The following is a 16,214-nucleotide window of genomic DNA, read 5'->3' as shown; positions in this document are numbered from 1 at the left end:
TGAGACCAAGGGACCCTTGTGACACTGTGGGGCCTCATGGAATCATGGAGAGCACTGTGACATTGCTGGACCTCCCGGAACCAAGGGGACTGTACTGACACTGTGTGGCTCCATGGAATGTAGGGATCATTGTGACACTGAGAGGTCCCATCTAACCAAGGGTCCATTGTGACCCCACGGAGCCTCATGGAACCTTGGAGACCATTGTGACACTTTGGGGTGTCATGGAACCAAGGGGCCATTGTGACACTGCGAGTCTCCATGGAGCCAAAGGTCCATTGTGACATTGCAAGGCCTCGTGGAACCATGCAAAGACAATTAAGACACTTTACAGCCTCATTGAACCAAGGGGCCATTGTGACACTGAGGGGCACCATGGAAACATGGAGACCATTGAGACACTCAGGGGACTCATGGAATCATGAAGGCCATTGTGACACTGTTAGGGCCCATGGAATAAGCAAAGCATTGTGACACTGTGAGGCCTCATGGAAGCAGTGAGACCATTGTGACCCTGGGGGTGCCCACAGAACCAAGAGGACCATTGTGATATTGTGGGGCCTGGTGAAACTAAGAGGCCTTTGTGACACTGCAGGGCTGCACGGAACCAAATCTCCAGGGTGACACAGAGAGGCCACCTGTCATCAATGTTCCATGGTGACACTGTGGAGCCAAAGGAGACCATTGTGACACAGCAAACCCCCAGGGTCCAAAGGTCCATTGTGACATTGCAGGGCTCATGGAACAGAGGAGCCATGTGACATTGTGGGGCCTGGGGAACCATGGAGACCATTGTGACACTGCAAGGCCCCATGGAATCTTTGGGACCATTGTGACACTATGGGGTACCATAAAACCAAGGGAACACAGAACAGGCCTGGCTGGTCTGGTCTCCCATGGACTGCCTGACTGGTCCAGCTGACCTTGGCATGTTGAGGGTCTCTCCTCATCTGCTGGTGAAACACTGGGGCTCCATGCTTTCTTTCCTATGCAAAAGAACTCTCCTTCTCCTCCAGGCACCCATGGCTAGGATTAGGATTTCACCTCCAAATTTCCTTATATCCAGGGATTGTTCCCATAGCAATATTGCCAGCACAAGTCTGGCTTGCAATGGTTTCATGAGGGTCACCTCTCATCTGGCCCCAAAACCCTGGGGAAGGCTCCATGCTCTCCTTCCTATGGGAAAGAACTGTGCTGCTTCTCCAGGTGCCCCATGGCCAAAACTCGGTTCAACTCCGAAATTTCCTAAATCCAAAGGCTGCTCCCAAACACAATCTTCCTTTGCTGACAAGTCTAGCTGGCCTTGGACTAGTGAGACACTCACCTGCCTTTCAAACATTGGGGTCTGTGCTTTCCTTCCTATGGAAAAGAACTGTCCTTCTCCTCCAGATGCCCATGGCCAGAACTGGGATTTCACCTCCAACATTGCCTTACTGTGAGAGGAGGAGGAGACTTAGCTAGAAACATCTTGTGTGTTGGGGAGAGGAAGGGGCAGCTCCAGCCCTGCCCTGCCCTGGAACCCCAATCCCCCCAGAGCCTCTATCCCAGCCCAGCAGTGCCTGCCAGTCCCTGGCACAGCACAGGCAATGCTCCACAGCCACCTCTGGAGCCCCCAGCCCAGCTCCTGAGGGACCAAATGACCCCAAGTCCCACCTGAGGCTCATTAATGCTTTGAGACACTCAAGGTGTTTAGGATACTTTAAGGATTTTCCTTTCCACACTGTGTCTGAGAGGTTTTTGTGCCATCCTGGCCACCAATTCTCTCCTCCAAGGAGTCCATGAGGAGCCTATGTTGGAGAGGGACCTCAGTGGGACCCATGAATGCCTTGAGACTCTTTGGGGGTTTCCTCTGACTTTGACTGCTGGAAAGGTTTGTGCAATCTCCTCCCAGGCCCTGAGGTTAAAGGGCTCAGCTCCAAATGCACAGTGAGGCTCATTAGGATCAAGCAAGTCCTGACAAACCACGGCTCTGCCGTGATTTCCCTCTGCTCTAGTGCAGTTCATTAGGAGGGTTTCCTTTTGTAGTTAAGGGGAACGAGTCCAAAGAGCTTCTGGGAAATGTGGATTCTTATTTTAAAGGGTGTCTTCTATTGCTGCTCTTATTACACAAGAGGTGATTGCAGCATTCAGTGACTGATATTGATGCAGGGACTCTCCAAAGGAGGTCTGGCCTGCTCAGAGCAGCTGTGCCTTGAGGTCTAAGCCAGTGTGGACAACCTTGGTCCACATTCCCCAAGCCCATTGTGTCTCTCCTCACTCACCTGGGACCTTCTTTGCTTGAAGAACTGGCTGCACACAGCCAAAGAGGAATTTTCCTTCTTTGATTTTTGAAGCCATCTAAAACTCCTGAGTTTCCCCACTGCAAAAAAACATCCTCCTCAAGTGTGTGCCAAGCCCAAGGTGCCACCAAGAGCACTCCAGACCTGCCCTGGGCCAGCTGTGAGGGTGGATCATCATCCCAACCTGCAGTGGGCCATTGCAAGGGACTGTTGCCATGGGCACTGCAGTGACCCCACTGCTGGGTTTGGGTGCCATGGCAACCCCCATCAGTTCAGGTTTCCTTGGAAACCAGCCCAAGGAGCCATTTCTGCAGCCAGGTTCCATGGCCACTTGCCTGCAGAGCTGTTGCTGCCCTGGGCTGCCATGGCAACCCTCAGGACAAAGCGGTGCCAGGGTTGTTCCAGGTACAATTGCAGTGACACTCCTTGGTGCCACCAGGTGCCATGGCAACGGCCACGGGGACCCGTTCCTTGGTTTGGTGCCATGGCAACCAATGCCCGGACCCGCTGTGGTGGTTGGTGGCCATGGAAACCTGCCCTGGGCCCCTTGCTTAGGGCTGGTGTCAGTGCCCAGAGCCAGAGGGGATCCCTTGCTGGGGGCTCGTGCCATGGCCACCTGCCCTGTGCCGCGCTGGCCGGGCAGGCACCAGGAACCAGCAGCCAACGCCACTGCCAGGGCCAAAGGCCAGGTCAGCCAGACAGAAAGGGGCAGTGCTGGGCACTGTTTCCATGGCAACCGGCACTGGGGGTGACACCTGGGTCACCTGTGCTGGCAGGTGCCATGGAAACCCCTGGCAGGCACTGAGGGCACAGACACTGGCACTGAGACACTGCCGGGCCAGTGCTGAGCACAGGGCTGAGCACGCAGAGATGGTTTTGTTCTTGCTGAGCTGCAGCAGAGCCAAGGCCTGTCCTGCCCCTTGTCCAGCCACGCTGGGGAGGGGCTGGGGCTGCGGGGCAGCTTGGCAGGGGACACAGCCAGGACAGGTGACCCCAGCTGAGCCCGGGGATACCCCAGACCATTGGACATCATGCTCAGTGTATGAAGGGGGGAACAAGGAGGAAGGGGGAATTTTGGAGGGAGGGGTTTTGCCTTGCCAGGTAACACTCAGCCAAGAGGGGGCCCTGTCTCACCAGTAGGCAGGGTCACTACCAAAGACACAGACACCAACTTCAGGAATTCTGTCATTTATATCATGCACAGCTGCAAAGAATTACAGAAGGATAAGCTCAGCAAAGCACATAATCATTAACAAAGTATTACAAAAGAAGCTCAGCAATCCATCCAGTCATTACTACCACAGATTGCCTGCAGTGATTAAAGAAAGATCCATCAGCAGTTCCCCTCAGACTTCACGATCACCCAGATCCACACATCAGCTGGGGAAGCCAAGGACTGCAGAGCCACTCCCAGACACTGGGAATTCCTGCAGGTGCCTCCACCTTTGCAGCCAAGGAGGCTCCAAGCCCGCTGGGAGAGGACACAGCTTTTACACTGCTAAACAAACAAGCTGACATCACTGCTACTGTGGGAACACCTGGTGTCATTCTCCTCACTACTTTCTCCCAAAGCCTGCCCAGGGTGCAAGGAGGAACCAAGGGAGGTGACTTTGATCCTTCAGCCCCAAACAAAGCCAGATGGGGCCTGGTCTGGTTTCTAAATACAGAAAGATAAATCCATGTTTTACCAAGGAACACATACACTGATCATGTTGTTAATAATGCTTCCTTAAGGAGTGGATACAAATATAACATTTGGTTGGAAGGTTCATCCAGAGGTGAACTTTGCTTCAGGGCCTGTTCAGGCCTTGGGACTTTGATCAGTCCTCAGACCTACAATGAACTACAACCTTCATAACAATTCTTTCAATAACACAGTTTAGATTTACATATTAGGCATAAAGGCATCTCCTCTTGGGCTTCAATTAAGTGCTGTTTAATTTCATTACTCTGAGCTATTCACATTCCTTTTAAAACATGCCTAAATAGTTGCTGTTATTCTCTGCTATTTATCAAATGCCTCTCTTTTCTTGAGACTGTCTCTTTTCAGACAAGTCTCAATACTCCACTGCCCAGCACAAAGTGTCACAACAACTCTAACATGGAATGTCAGAGTGCACACCAAGTGCACACACTGAAGTGATGACAGGCACTGCCACAAATGCATTTCACAGCAGCCTCCAATTTGGCAGCCATGAAGCCAATCCCACCAAGAAGAATTTTCTTCTTTCTGCCACTCTTCTACTGCTCTTTGTGTCAAGGTGATTCCTGACTGCTGGCCTTCAAACCCATCCCTGAGAGCAGTGCAACATTCCTGTCCCATGGCAGCCCAGGCTCCTCCTTGGCCAGCAAGCAGATAATCCAAGGCCATGTGGTTCTGTGCAGTCCCCATTTGTGTTTGTTGGAGCTCACAGGATGTGCTATTGCACATTTTAACAGCATCATTTGCTGCTTCTGATAATAATCCATTCAGCTGATTCATGGAAACTCCACAGGACGGGGCAGCACACATGGGGCACAGGAGGAACCAGAATCTTTTGCTTTCTGAAAGCCAAGGCACTCCTTGGGGGGAAAATGTTCTCTGGGCCCCAACTCTTCCTTGTGGTTGTGGCTGAAGGACCCGAAATGGTGGCCCTGCAGCCAAGAGTGGTGTGACACTGACACCCACCAGCTCCAGCACCCCAAGTTCTACTGACACTTGCAAGGATGGCAAAGCACAGAAATCCTCTCACACTGTGGCCTCTAGAACTAGAACAGGGTTTGGTTTCTCCTGAAGGGAAATCTTAGGGAATCCTGTCAAAGTGATCACTGTATTCCTGTGTTTTCTTTAACTGTCCCCTCACTGACAGAGACGAGTCAGAGCCCATGGACAGAGTTCTGGCCACCCCACAGGGTGGGCCCTCCGAGGGAACCCCATTCCTCCCAACTTCAGCTGAGAACACACCCAGCAATTACTGACATGCAGCACTTTGGCTACCCTGATCTTTACATTTTCATAACTAATCATTCCATTTTGATCACTAACCCCTTGGTCAAACACTAGAGGTGTTTGTGGCAGACAAAGATTCTGGCTGACCATCAAGGTACAACTTACAGACACCAGCAGTACTTTAGTGACACTGTTCTTCACTCTTTATTATAATCTCATTGGAATTAGGAACAATAATTCTGTTGTCCATGGAGCTGGTGCCTTTTTAATTCCAGAATAATGCCCCCAGGCCCTTTGCTGTTCAGCTTTACCATGTTGTCTGTGCCTAACAAGGCTTGGGGGGCCCTTTCCCCTCTGGCTGGAAGGGGGCCGGGTCCCAGTCCCTGAGGGGCACCCAGGCTCCTGGATGGAATTCCTGTGCAAGTCCCTCAGGGTCACAGCAGCCTTCACATGGAGCCCCGTGGATCAGAGCATTTTCCAAAGGGGCCCTTGGGGCAAACAGGGAGATTTGGTCTGGCAGGATGAGTAAAACAATATCCTGTCAGATCTACTTGTCCTCACACACAACACTTGGCTGCAGGGACACATTCCCATTGTTCCTGCCCAGGTTTCAGGACTCAGAGTTGTCTTTCCCAGGAGCTGCTCCTTCAGCTGCCTCGGGAGGGCCTTTTGGCCTCAGGACCCACACTCTGGCTCCATTATTAGGAATGCTGGATCCAAACCCTTTATCTCCACAAATGGTGGGGATTGGAGGTGCAGCTCCTTTTTTCACAGTTGTTCTTAAAATTGCAATATCAATAATTGTGCTACCCTGTCATGGGGTTGAATAATCCAAACTTGTTCACAGTTGTTTAACAGAATTACTGTAATTTCTCCTTGATATTCTGCATCAATTCCTCCTGCCATGACATCAACACTTTGCAAGGCGAAGCTCCAAGCCAGCAGTGTCCAAAGCAAAGTCTCCTGGAGGAATCTGAATTCCTGTCTCAGTATTGACAGCTCTCATTTGCTTTGAATTTATCCTCATTCATTCCAATGCAGGAAGGCCCAGCCCTGCAGCCTCTGGGCTGGCCCTGCCAGGGGCCATCACAGCCAGAACAATTTCCCAGGCAGTCCAAGTCTCACTGCCCATGGCTGGATTTGCAAATTGGGTGCAGCCATGCACAGCCAGGGGGTTTCCATTTCCCCAGTGGGCCACTGCTAAGGGCATGGAGCACATCTGGGAGATGGGTTCTCCATGGGCACAGGTTCCCATCTCCTCATTCTTTCAACTGCTCTTTTAACACCTCCTTCACCCGTTCAACCAATCCTGCATCTTGTGGATAGTCTGCTACATGAAAAACCCTGCAGGCTTAATCACTGTATTTTTCAAAGGAACAGACAAAGCACTCTGCATCACAGTATCAGCAAACCCTGTAAAAATAGCCAATTTCATCCCTTCCTTCTTTTCTCATTGTATACAATCTCACAAAGTTGACCACTGACATTAGGCTCCTGGCCAATCCTGTTCTGTAGGGTATTTAGTGTTACATCCCTGAGCAGCCAAAGCTACCAAATTAGTATTGTCAACACCATTTCATATTGTTATTAGTTTACATGTACATATTGTTTTAGACATAAAGATATAGATAGATATAGACATATACATATAAAAAAAACATATAAATATACAAATACATATATAAATACATTTTAAGGCCTTATTATACTATAAATACGTATATAGTTATATATTGTATTGATGTTTCACTTGCACAAATGCATCTGTGCTCAAAATTAAAACCTCTTTCTGTTGCTCCATGTGGGAGCATTCCAACAATAATTGTTCCTTCTGAAGCTGCTGTTTCCAATGTACTCTTAACAAATTCATCTTTGTCTGCCCAAACCCACAAGTTCTTTTCCTTTTCCACATGCAATTTTTGGATGTATTTGAAGACATCCAGGGGTGCAACTTCTTTTAAGTGACTGACTCTCTGCTCACACGGGGCTCCGACCTCAGCCCAATCCAGAGCCAGGGAACTCCACGGAAGGGCTTCCCATCTGGGAATTCCTGATGGGACCGATTCCTCACATTTACACTGAACAAGTGACATTTTGTTGTCATCTGGCCAGACTGTGCCAGTTTTGTTTTACCAGTGGGCAGGGTCAGCACCAAAGACACAGACTCCACCTGAAGGAATCAGTGTCATTTCCTGCAGCTCAGAGCAGCAAAGAATCACAAAAAGAGCAGCTCAGCAATGCCCCCAGTCATCCCCACCAAATATTGCCTGCAGTGATTAACACAGATCCAGCAGCATTTACCCTCAGCCTTTCCCATCCCCCAGATCCACCAAGCAGCTGGGGGAAGCTGTCACAGCCCAGGGCTGCAGAGCCACTCCTGGGCATTGGGAATTCCTGCAGGTGCCTCCAGCCACAGGTGAGGCTCCAACCCCGCTGGGAGAGGGCCCAGCTCTGACAGTGCTGAATGAACAAACTGACAGCACTTCCAGTGCAGGAACATCTGGGTTCATCCTCCTCTTGGCTCCCTCCCAAAGCCTGGCCAGGGCTCCAGGAGGAACCAAGGCAGCTGACTTTGCTCCTTCAGCCCCAAACAAGGCCAGATGTCAGATTCCATGGCCTTGTCTGCCTTCTAAACACAGAAAGGTCAATACATGTTTCACTAAGGAGTGCCTACATCTATCACAGTGCTAATGACCATGCACATTCCATTAGGGAGCAGATACAAAGATAACCTTTGGCTGGAAGGTTCATCCAGAGGCACCTTTGGCTCAGGGCTGCTGTCCAGGCCTCACTCAGGGCTCTTGTCCAGGCCTTGGCACTTCAGGGACATGGTTTAGTGCTGGCCTTGGCACTGCTGGCTGACCGGCTGCACTGGGGGAGCTCAGAGGTCTTTTCCAACAGAAAGGATTCTGTGATTCCATGATTATATCCTCTGCATTCAGCTGGGTCTGTTTTAGCAGCATGACTTTGCTCACAAAGTTCCCTCTTGCCCAGCTCCTGTGGCCTGAGGCTTCAGCTCCTTCAGCTCCTGGTGCTGAGCTGCTCCTGCTGAACGAGACGACTCGCAGAGACCAATACAGTCCATCCAATTCCTGCTGGGACACGGAGAGGGGAGGCTGTGCAAACAGGAGCATTGTTTGCTGTGGCCTCCTCTCTGCCCCTCACGCCTTTCAGCACTTTGAACCGGCCAAGAGCTTTCTCCAAGAGTGCAATGGAGCAGCTGTTCCTGCTCCCAGGCCTGGCTCTCTCCAGTCTCTGACCTTGCCTGCTTCTGTCCCTCTTGCTGTGCCCTCTGTTCCCCCAGGGCTCACTGCCTGCTGCCCAGGACTGTGGGACTGGCACAGACCCAGTGCTCCAGACCCTCCTTTCTGTGCCCTTGGAGCTGCCTGGGCACAGCAGCCTTTTCCATCTGGAAGCTCCACATGGACAGAGAGTCCCCAGCTCCATTCCCTGCACAACCTCCAGGAGCCCAGGGCTGCCATCTCAAGTCCCTGCTGGCACTGGGGGCTCCCAGGTGCCTCAGGCTGCTGTGACACCGCTGCACATGGCAGGGAAGAGGGGCAGGGGCTGTGCTCAAAGTCAGCTCCATCTGCTGCTGCTGCTGCTGCTGTGGGGTTATTTGTGCAGCCCTGGCCCAGAGGCAGGGATCAGATCCAGGCCCTGCTGCTGCTCCCTCGGGATCAGCCCCACTTTGGGTGTTGCTGTCAGGGCCAGCAGAAGCCCTGGCTGGAGCAGCAGGTGCTGACAGTGCCCCAAGCCCCGGGGCTGGAGGGGTCCCTGGGCTGGGGCTGGCAGGGAGCTGCCCCTTGCTCTCCCTCTGCCCCAAGCAAAGCTGGGCCGGGCACAAGTGGGGCAGCACAGCCAACAGAGAGCCTGCCAGTCTCTTCCAGCCCTGTCTGCTCAGAGTTTGGGCCTTGGAGCCTCAGGTGGCCAAAGGCAGCTGCTGCTGGTCCCTCTGGGTGTGCCCGTGTTCAGCAGTGCTGCTCCATCAGTCTGTGCCCAGCAACGGGGAAAAGCCTCAGCCCTGCAGGGCCAGGAGCTGCCGGGCTCTGCCTGAGCAGCTCAGCCAGCAGGAAGGGAGCTGCTCCACACGGGAACCAGGAGCAAAGGACATTCCTTCTGTAGGACATGTTTTCTATCAAAAGGAAAAAAAAAGGAAAAAGAAAAAAAAGCTATATAAAATTTGAAAGGTAAAGAAAAAACCGAAGTGTTAGTGAAAAAAATTGTGTAACTTTGCATTAAGAGGTAAATGATCTTTTGAAAAAGAGAACTCAGTTATTCACATTGTAAATGTGCTGATGTCGTGGATTCATCTTACTGACCTCAGCAGCCTTTTAAAAGATTTTGAACTTTGAGTCCAACACTGGTATTTGAAATTGTGGTCAAAGCAAGAGGAAATTGCTTTGTGCCCTTCCAGCTCCAAGCAGAACTGGGAATTGAAACTCAAACCACAAATCCTTTAGAAGATGCCCTTCCTTCTCAGCCTGGTAATGAGCTGCACATTCCCTTTGAAACTGTCAGTGGTGTCTTAAAGACACCAAGTCCCACTTACAGCTTTTTGCTCTGGTTGGGAAGTGCAGAAGGGCAATTCTCCATCCATCAGCTCCAGCCTGCACTGCCTCAGCAACACGGCCCACTCGCCAGCTTTGGCCCACTCGTGGCACTTCTAGAGGAGGAAGAAAGTGCAACTGCACAATTCCAGCCAATAAAGAAGGAAGAATGGGACAGACAAAACACCCTGTGCAGATCCAGGTGTTCAGCTGGGACTGTGGAGAGTCTGGGTCCTTGCCAATTGGATGTGTGTCCCCAGCTGCAATCTCTGGGCCTGCAGCAGAGTCTCACTCACCTGCCAAAGCAGAAAGCTCAGGCGCTGTGCTCGCAAGGGGCTCGTCTGATGCAAAGCTGTCAAGGCAATGTGAGGGCAGAGCCAGCCCAGCTGGGCCCAGGGCTGAGCCCAGCAGAGCCCTGGCAGAGCCCAGAGCAGCCTCAGCACCCGCAGAGCCCGGCTGCAAGGAGAGAAAGCAGAAACTGCCCGTCAGCTGAGGGCTCCTGTCCCCTTGTGCCAAGGCCTGCGGGGCCCAGGCCATGCTGGCTGTGCCCAGAGCTGTGCCCAGAGCTGCCCATCCCTGCTGCCTTGGGCAGCAGAGCAGGAGGGCAGGACATGTGCCCAGCCTGCAGCCAGCCACGGCACATCCAGCCCTCAGCAGCTGCCCAGAGCGGGATGCTCCTGTGCTCGCTGCCATCTCCCAAAAGCTCTGATCCCACCCTGCCAAGCACACAGGGACCCACCTCACGCCATCCATGGCTGGAAGAAAAGCTGCTCCCAAACCATGGCCTCAGCCTTCTCCAAGGGCACGGCCCATCCACGCCACAGCTGCTCCCAAGCACTTCCCCATCCACACTGGACCACCTAGAATGCTTCCTCTGGAAAAACAAACAACACATTATTGAAAAGATATTAGAGACAAAAAGGGTAAACAAGAAACAAGGTAAAAACTCTTATCTCTTTCAGGGCCTTGAGGAAGGGCCAACCCCGACATGCTGGGGAAAAACCCAGCCATGGGGGAGGGAAGCCCACACTTTCTCTCTTGCCCCCATCTCTGTCCCCCAAAATCATGGTGATCCCAAAGCAAACAAGGGCAGTGGAGCAGCTCAAGCCCTTCTTTGCCGGCAAAGCAAAGCAGCCGTGCACAGCTTCTGGAGTCCCACCTCTGCTCCCACCATGGGCCTTTCTTTGTGTCGGGCTGGCTGCCCCAGCCCCAGCCCCAGCCCAGGCCACGGTGGGTGCTGGAGGCTGTTGGTAGGGCCAGGAGCCCACTCCTTTTTTCTACCCACCCCAGTCAATCTCCCCAGAGCCTGGTAAGACCAGGTTCTCAGGCCTCTGCCAAGGGCCCCAGCTGTCAGGGAACCAGGACAAGCAAAACCAGCTTGGATGGCGGCCACCAGTGCTGGGCAGAGCAGCTCAGCTCCAGCACAAGGGCTGTGTGTTCCCATCCCATGAGCCCGGGGCAGTGACACAGGCAGGACAAAAAGGTCTGGGTTCCTTTGCTTCTGATTGCCCAGGCATGTGTGGAGCTGGAACTTACCAGGGCCCTGGATCAAAGTCTGCCTGGGGCTCTCTCCCCTCTGCTATGGCAGAGGAATATCCTGCACCCAAGGATCACAGAACAGGTCTTCTAATGTGGGTCTGTCCAAGAAGTGCACGGATAAACACCACCTGATCAGATCTTTGCACTCTGCGGAGAGAAAGCAGAAACTGCCCGTCAGCTAGAGAAGGCTCCTGTCTGCCTTGCCCCACTATTCCCATGCCCAGGCCATTCTGCATGCACTCAGAACTGGGCCTGAACTTTCCCATCCATTCCCTGTTCTGGAGGAGAACAGGATGTGTGCCACCTCCTCAGCAGCTGCCAGAGCGGGATGCTCACGAGGCCGCTGCTGGCTCCCAGCACTGGTATTCCCCCCATGCCCAGAGAAGAGGATCCACCTTGAGAGAGCCTCTGTGGCAGCGAGAGCTGGCCCCAGCAGATGTTCCAGCCCCTCCTGAAAGGGTGCTCCCCACAGACCATCTGGTGCAGCAGGATGCCCAGGGACCAGATTGTTGCTGGCTCGCCGTGGTACCAGCCAAAGTTGTTCCATTCTGGGGGGCTGTATGACGGTGTTCCTATGGAATAGAGATGGAGTTCAGCAGGGGGATGCTGCTGCTCCCACAGCCTGGCCCCAGCATCCTTGGTCGGGCGGGGGGCTGCCTCATTGGCACACAGGGTGACCACTGCCCTCTTGCCAGCATTTGGGACTTGCGCACAAACTTAGGCTTGGAAAAGAAGCCACTGAGGGCAGCCCTGGCTAGGCCTGACCATGAAATGCAAAGGAAAAACCCACTCTGTGCTGGGGAAAAAACATGCCCTTATCCTCCCTGCCTGCATTGCCCCAAAAATATCATGAAGCCAAGGCAAACAGAGCGAGTGAAGCACTCCAAGCCCTTCCTCTCACCTGCACACTAAACTGGCTGGGGCACAGGTTCCGGCCCCCCTCTCTGTTACCCCCACCCACGGTGGTTTTGTCGGGCTGGCTGCCCCAGCCCAGCCCCAGTCCTGGGCAGAGGGGCTGGCAAAGGCTGCCAGCAGGGCTGGAAGATGGTTCCCCACACAGCCCCGCTCTAAAGCAACTCAGCTGAAGACTCTGGCCCCTGACTGGCAGCAAAACAAAGAATCCCCACTGCCACAGCCAGCTTGGGCTGGGAGATATTGGGCCATGAGATGCCAGCACAGGGAGCACACCCCTGTAGGCTCACCTGCAAAGTGTGTGTAGACTGTGTCTTGCAGGTAGATGCCACAGCCAAAGTCGATCAATTTGGCCTGCCCGGTGGCCAAGTCAACCAGGATGTTCCCTGGTTTGATGTCGCGGTGCAGGACCCCGCAGCTGGTGCAGTGCCGCACGGCCTCCAGCACCTGGCGGAATAGCTGCCGCGCCTTCTCCTCGGGCAGGAACCCCCGTGCCCGAATGAAACGCCAAAGGTCCTGACACCGCTCTGGCCGCTCCAGCACCATCACGATATAGCTGGGGAGCTCGAGCCACTCCAGCAGCTGCACCACACCAGGGAAGCCGGTGGACACCTTGTCCAGCAGCACCACCTCCAGCGGTGCGCTGGTGCCATCGGGCTGCGGGAGGAGCACGATGCCATCAGTAGGGGCCGATGCCGTGCCAGGCCTGGTGAAGCCCTCACCCAGCCCGGGATGCTCTGCGTCCTGCGCTGGCCCCACGCCCGCTCCCCCTCCAGCCGTCCTGGCGGCTTCCACCCTGCATGGCCTCGGCTCATCCCCGCCCGGCAGCCCCGGCTTCTGCCGCTGGCCCCGCTCACTCACCAGCTCGCCCCAGTGCCGGACGCGGTTTCGTGGCACCCTTTTGATGGCCACCTGCAAGCCAAGGGGAGCAGCGGGATGAGCTCGCCGTCCACCCTGCACAGCCCCAGCCCCATTCTCCTCCTCCTCCGCCCGCCGCCGGCCCCGCCGCTCACCGGGACGCCGTCCGAGAGCCGCGTGGCCGCGAAGACGCTGCCGAAGCCGCCGCGCCCCAGCAGCGAACCCAGCCGCTATCGCTCCTTCAGGGCCTCCTGCGCCTTCCCTGCGGGCGGGACGCGGCTGTCAGCGCTCGGCCCGGGGCCAGCAACGGCCCCCGAGCGCCCCTCACCCGCCCCGGGCCGGCCATGCCCAGGCGTTCGGTCTTTGGAACGCGGCACGGGAGGCTCGGGGCCGGCGGCCGCGCTGCCGAGCGGCGGAGCTCGGGCCGGGGAAGCCGCAGGGGAGGCGGCGGGAGCGGCCGCGCCGCGTGGGTCCTCCGCGGACCCCGGGAGGAGCCGGGGCCGGGGCCGGGGCCGGGGCCGGGGCCGGGGCCGGGACCGGGACCGGCGTTGGGACCGGGGTTGGGGTCGTCGGGGTCGGGGTCGGGGTCGGGGCCGGGGCCGGGGCCGGGCTCGGGCCAGGCGGAGGTAAAGGGAGGCGATGCCGCCCGAGCCCCAGGCACTGATGCCCGCCCAGCAGCGCCGCCGCCAGTACGGGCAGAGCCGGGCGGAGGCGAGACCGCGGCGGGACGCCCGGGGCCGGGCACGGGGCAGCCCCGCCCGGGGCCGGGGGCGGGCCGGGGGCATGGCCCGGCCCGGCAAGGGGAGAGGGAGGCGGGGAGAAGAGAGGGAGGACAGGAACGGACCCTGAGAGAAGGGCACCCGACAGTGGGAAAGCAAGAGAAAGGGAAAGGGAAAGAGAAAGAAAGAGAAAGAAGATAAGCTCTTTTTTGCTGCCGCTGCCGCCGCTGCTGCCGCCGCCTCTGCCGCCGCTGCTACTGCTGCTGCTGCCGCCGCCGCTGCCGCTGCTGCAACTGAAGCACCGGGGCCGTTCGTCCCCGTGTCCGTTCCCCGCTCGCCCCACGAGCCCCACGGCCGAGCCCCGCGCGCCCCGGGGACAGCCCCTGAGTCTGTCCAAACACGGGAACTTTGCAGCGTTGAGTCCAGATGCAGAGCCCTGACTCCTGCACGCTGGCAGAGCAATCCCCTTGCTTGCTGCTGTGCATTGTCCCTGCTGAGGGTCAAACACTCCGCAGCCGGTGCTGTCGGGACACCTTCACTGCGTGTAGGACTCCTACCTGATCCCAGCATTGCACTTACATCTCCAGTGTTGCTTTCCAGTGTGGCTCAAGGTATTTTAGAGTGTCTAAAACTCGCTAAGTCACCGATCTTAGAGGTGAGGAGCACCTGGAATTACTGGGATGGAGAAGTAGTGCAACATGGAAAAGGGGAGCATAGAAATAAATAGAGGAAAACATCTTGGATTGTTTCTTTCATTTTCATCTCACTTCTGGAAAGCTGTTCAGTTTTCCAGGAATCTTCTCCTGTCTCCTCTTCTCAAGAACCTCTCCTGGAGAACAAGGTCGAGCTTCTGTCACAAGATTTGCCACCAGGAAATCATGCCACTGGTGAAATTTTCATTTTGAGTGTTTGTGCTGGTTTGGGGCAAATTTTGGGAGGAAACCTCCAAAAGGGTTCAGTCTAGAAAGCAAGATCAAGTGACCCCTCCCCCTACTAGTTCAGGAAACGACTTCCCTTGAAAAAAGTGAAAAAAAAACCAGTTAATTTAACAAGGAAAGTATACACAAGCATAAAAAAGGAATAATATTAAATAAAACCTCTCACAGTGAGGAAGAGATGGCAAATTCAGAAAGTCCTTTTTGTGGGTTGTAGTTGGCTCACTCGGTCTCTTCTAAGTCCCTCTGGCACTGGAATGCAGCGTCCCAGACCTCGGTGGGCCACAGGTGTGAGCTGCCGGTGTTTTTCTGGCTTTTCAGTCCAGATTAGGTTTAAACAGTTCCAAGAAAAAGGAAAGTCACAGTCCAAAGAACTTGTCTGCCTAAACTAGCCTAAAACCAAATTGCTAGACCTGGGCTGTGGAGGCACCGGGAAATTTCCAAATCTGGGCACTGGCGGTCCCAGCAAACACCAGATCTGGATGGTGCTTGTTATAAATGAGAAGCTTCACTAGGCCAATATTCAAGCCGCAATCAATTTATTAATTAATATGGTAAAGTATGAGCAAAACAGTGCTGGGTACAGTGGGGGAAGTTTTCCTTCCAACTGCACACCGATATTTGGGGCTTACAGGTTTTTTTAGGGGTACTCATAAGCTTTCTCAGCAGTTTCTATTCCAATTTTTTTACTCATCAGCAGTTTCTATTTCCAGTTTTTACATCACAATTCTATACACTATTATGATTTAGTTTTTCTTCAGGATGCATCCCAAAAAGGAGGATCCCCAGATGGTGGTGGTAGTTTCCAAGATGTTGGTCCATTTTCTGCAAGATGAAAGATGAATCCCATCTGGTGAAGTCCAGCTCCCCAGATGTGGGTCCACCTTTTTAATTACAATGACTATAAATCTCAGAACAGTGATGTCCGGCTTCCCTTGGTCAAAATTATAAATCCTTGAGATGATGTTCATCTTCCTTTCTCAAGCTGTTTTTCTCTAGTTTGTTAAGGTGTGAGACAAGCATATTTCCTTTATGTATATTCCAAAGCTATAGTTTCAAGGATACAAGCAATATTCTAAAATTATATTTCAAAAGGTTATTATTGCAGCACTCTTTAGGGCCTGACTACAAGCAAAAAGCAAAATCCTTAACGCTTTAATTCAAATGCTCCTGAATCTACCAAGGTTAATTGCAAACAAAAGATAGGTTCAAAGGCCTTCCTCGATGCTTTACATTCCTTGGTTATTATTAGAATTCACAGCTGTCCCATGATTGGTGTCCACACATATCTCAATCACAAATACACACATTGCCTCTCCATACCTGACATGAAACACAGCTTTGTATTTCACATGATGGCCCTGGCAGGGGCTCTCCTTGGCTCCCTGCAGATCCGGCATCTGACCTTGGCTCTGTTCCTCTCTCTTGCAGCCCTCCAATGCCTGAGGGAGGACATGAGCAGTGCTGTGTCAGAGCTGGCACTGGAAACACTG

This window comes from Fringilla coelebs (assembly GCF_963513975.1).
Source record: "Fringilla coelebs genome assembly, contig: SCAFFOLD_32, whole genome shotgun sequence".
Taxonomy (NCBI): Eukaryota; Metazoa; Chordata; class Aves; order Passeriformes; family Fringillidae; genus Fringilla; species Fringilla coelebs.
This window is presented reverse-complemented; position numbering follows the sequence as displayed.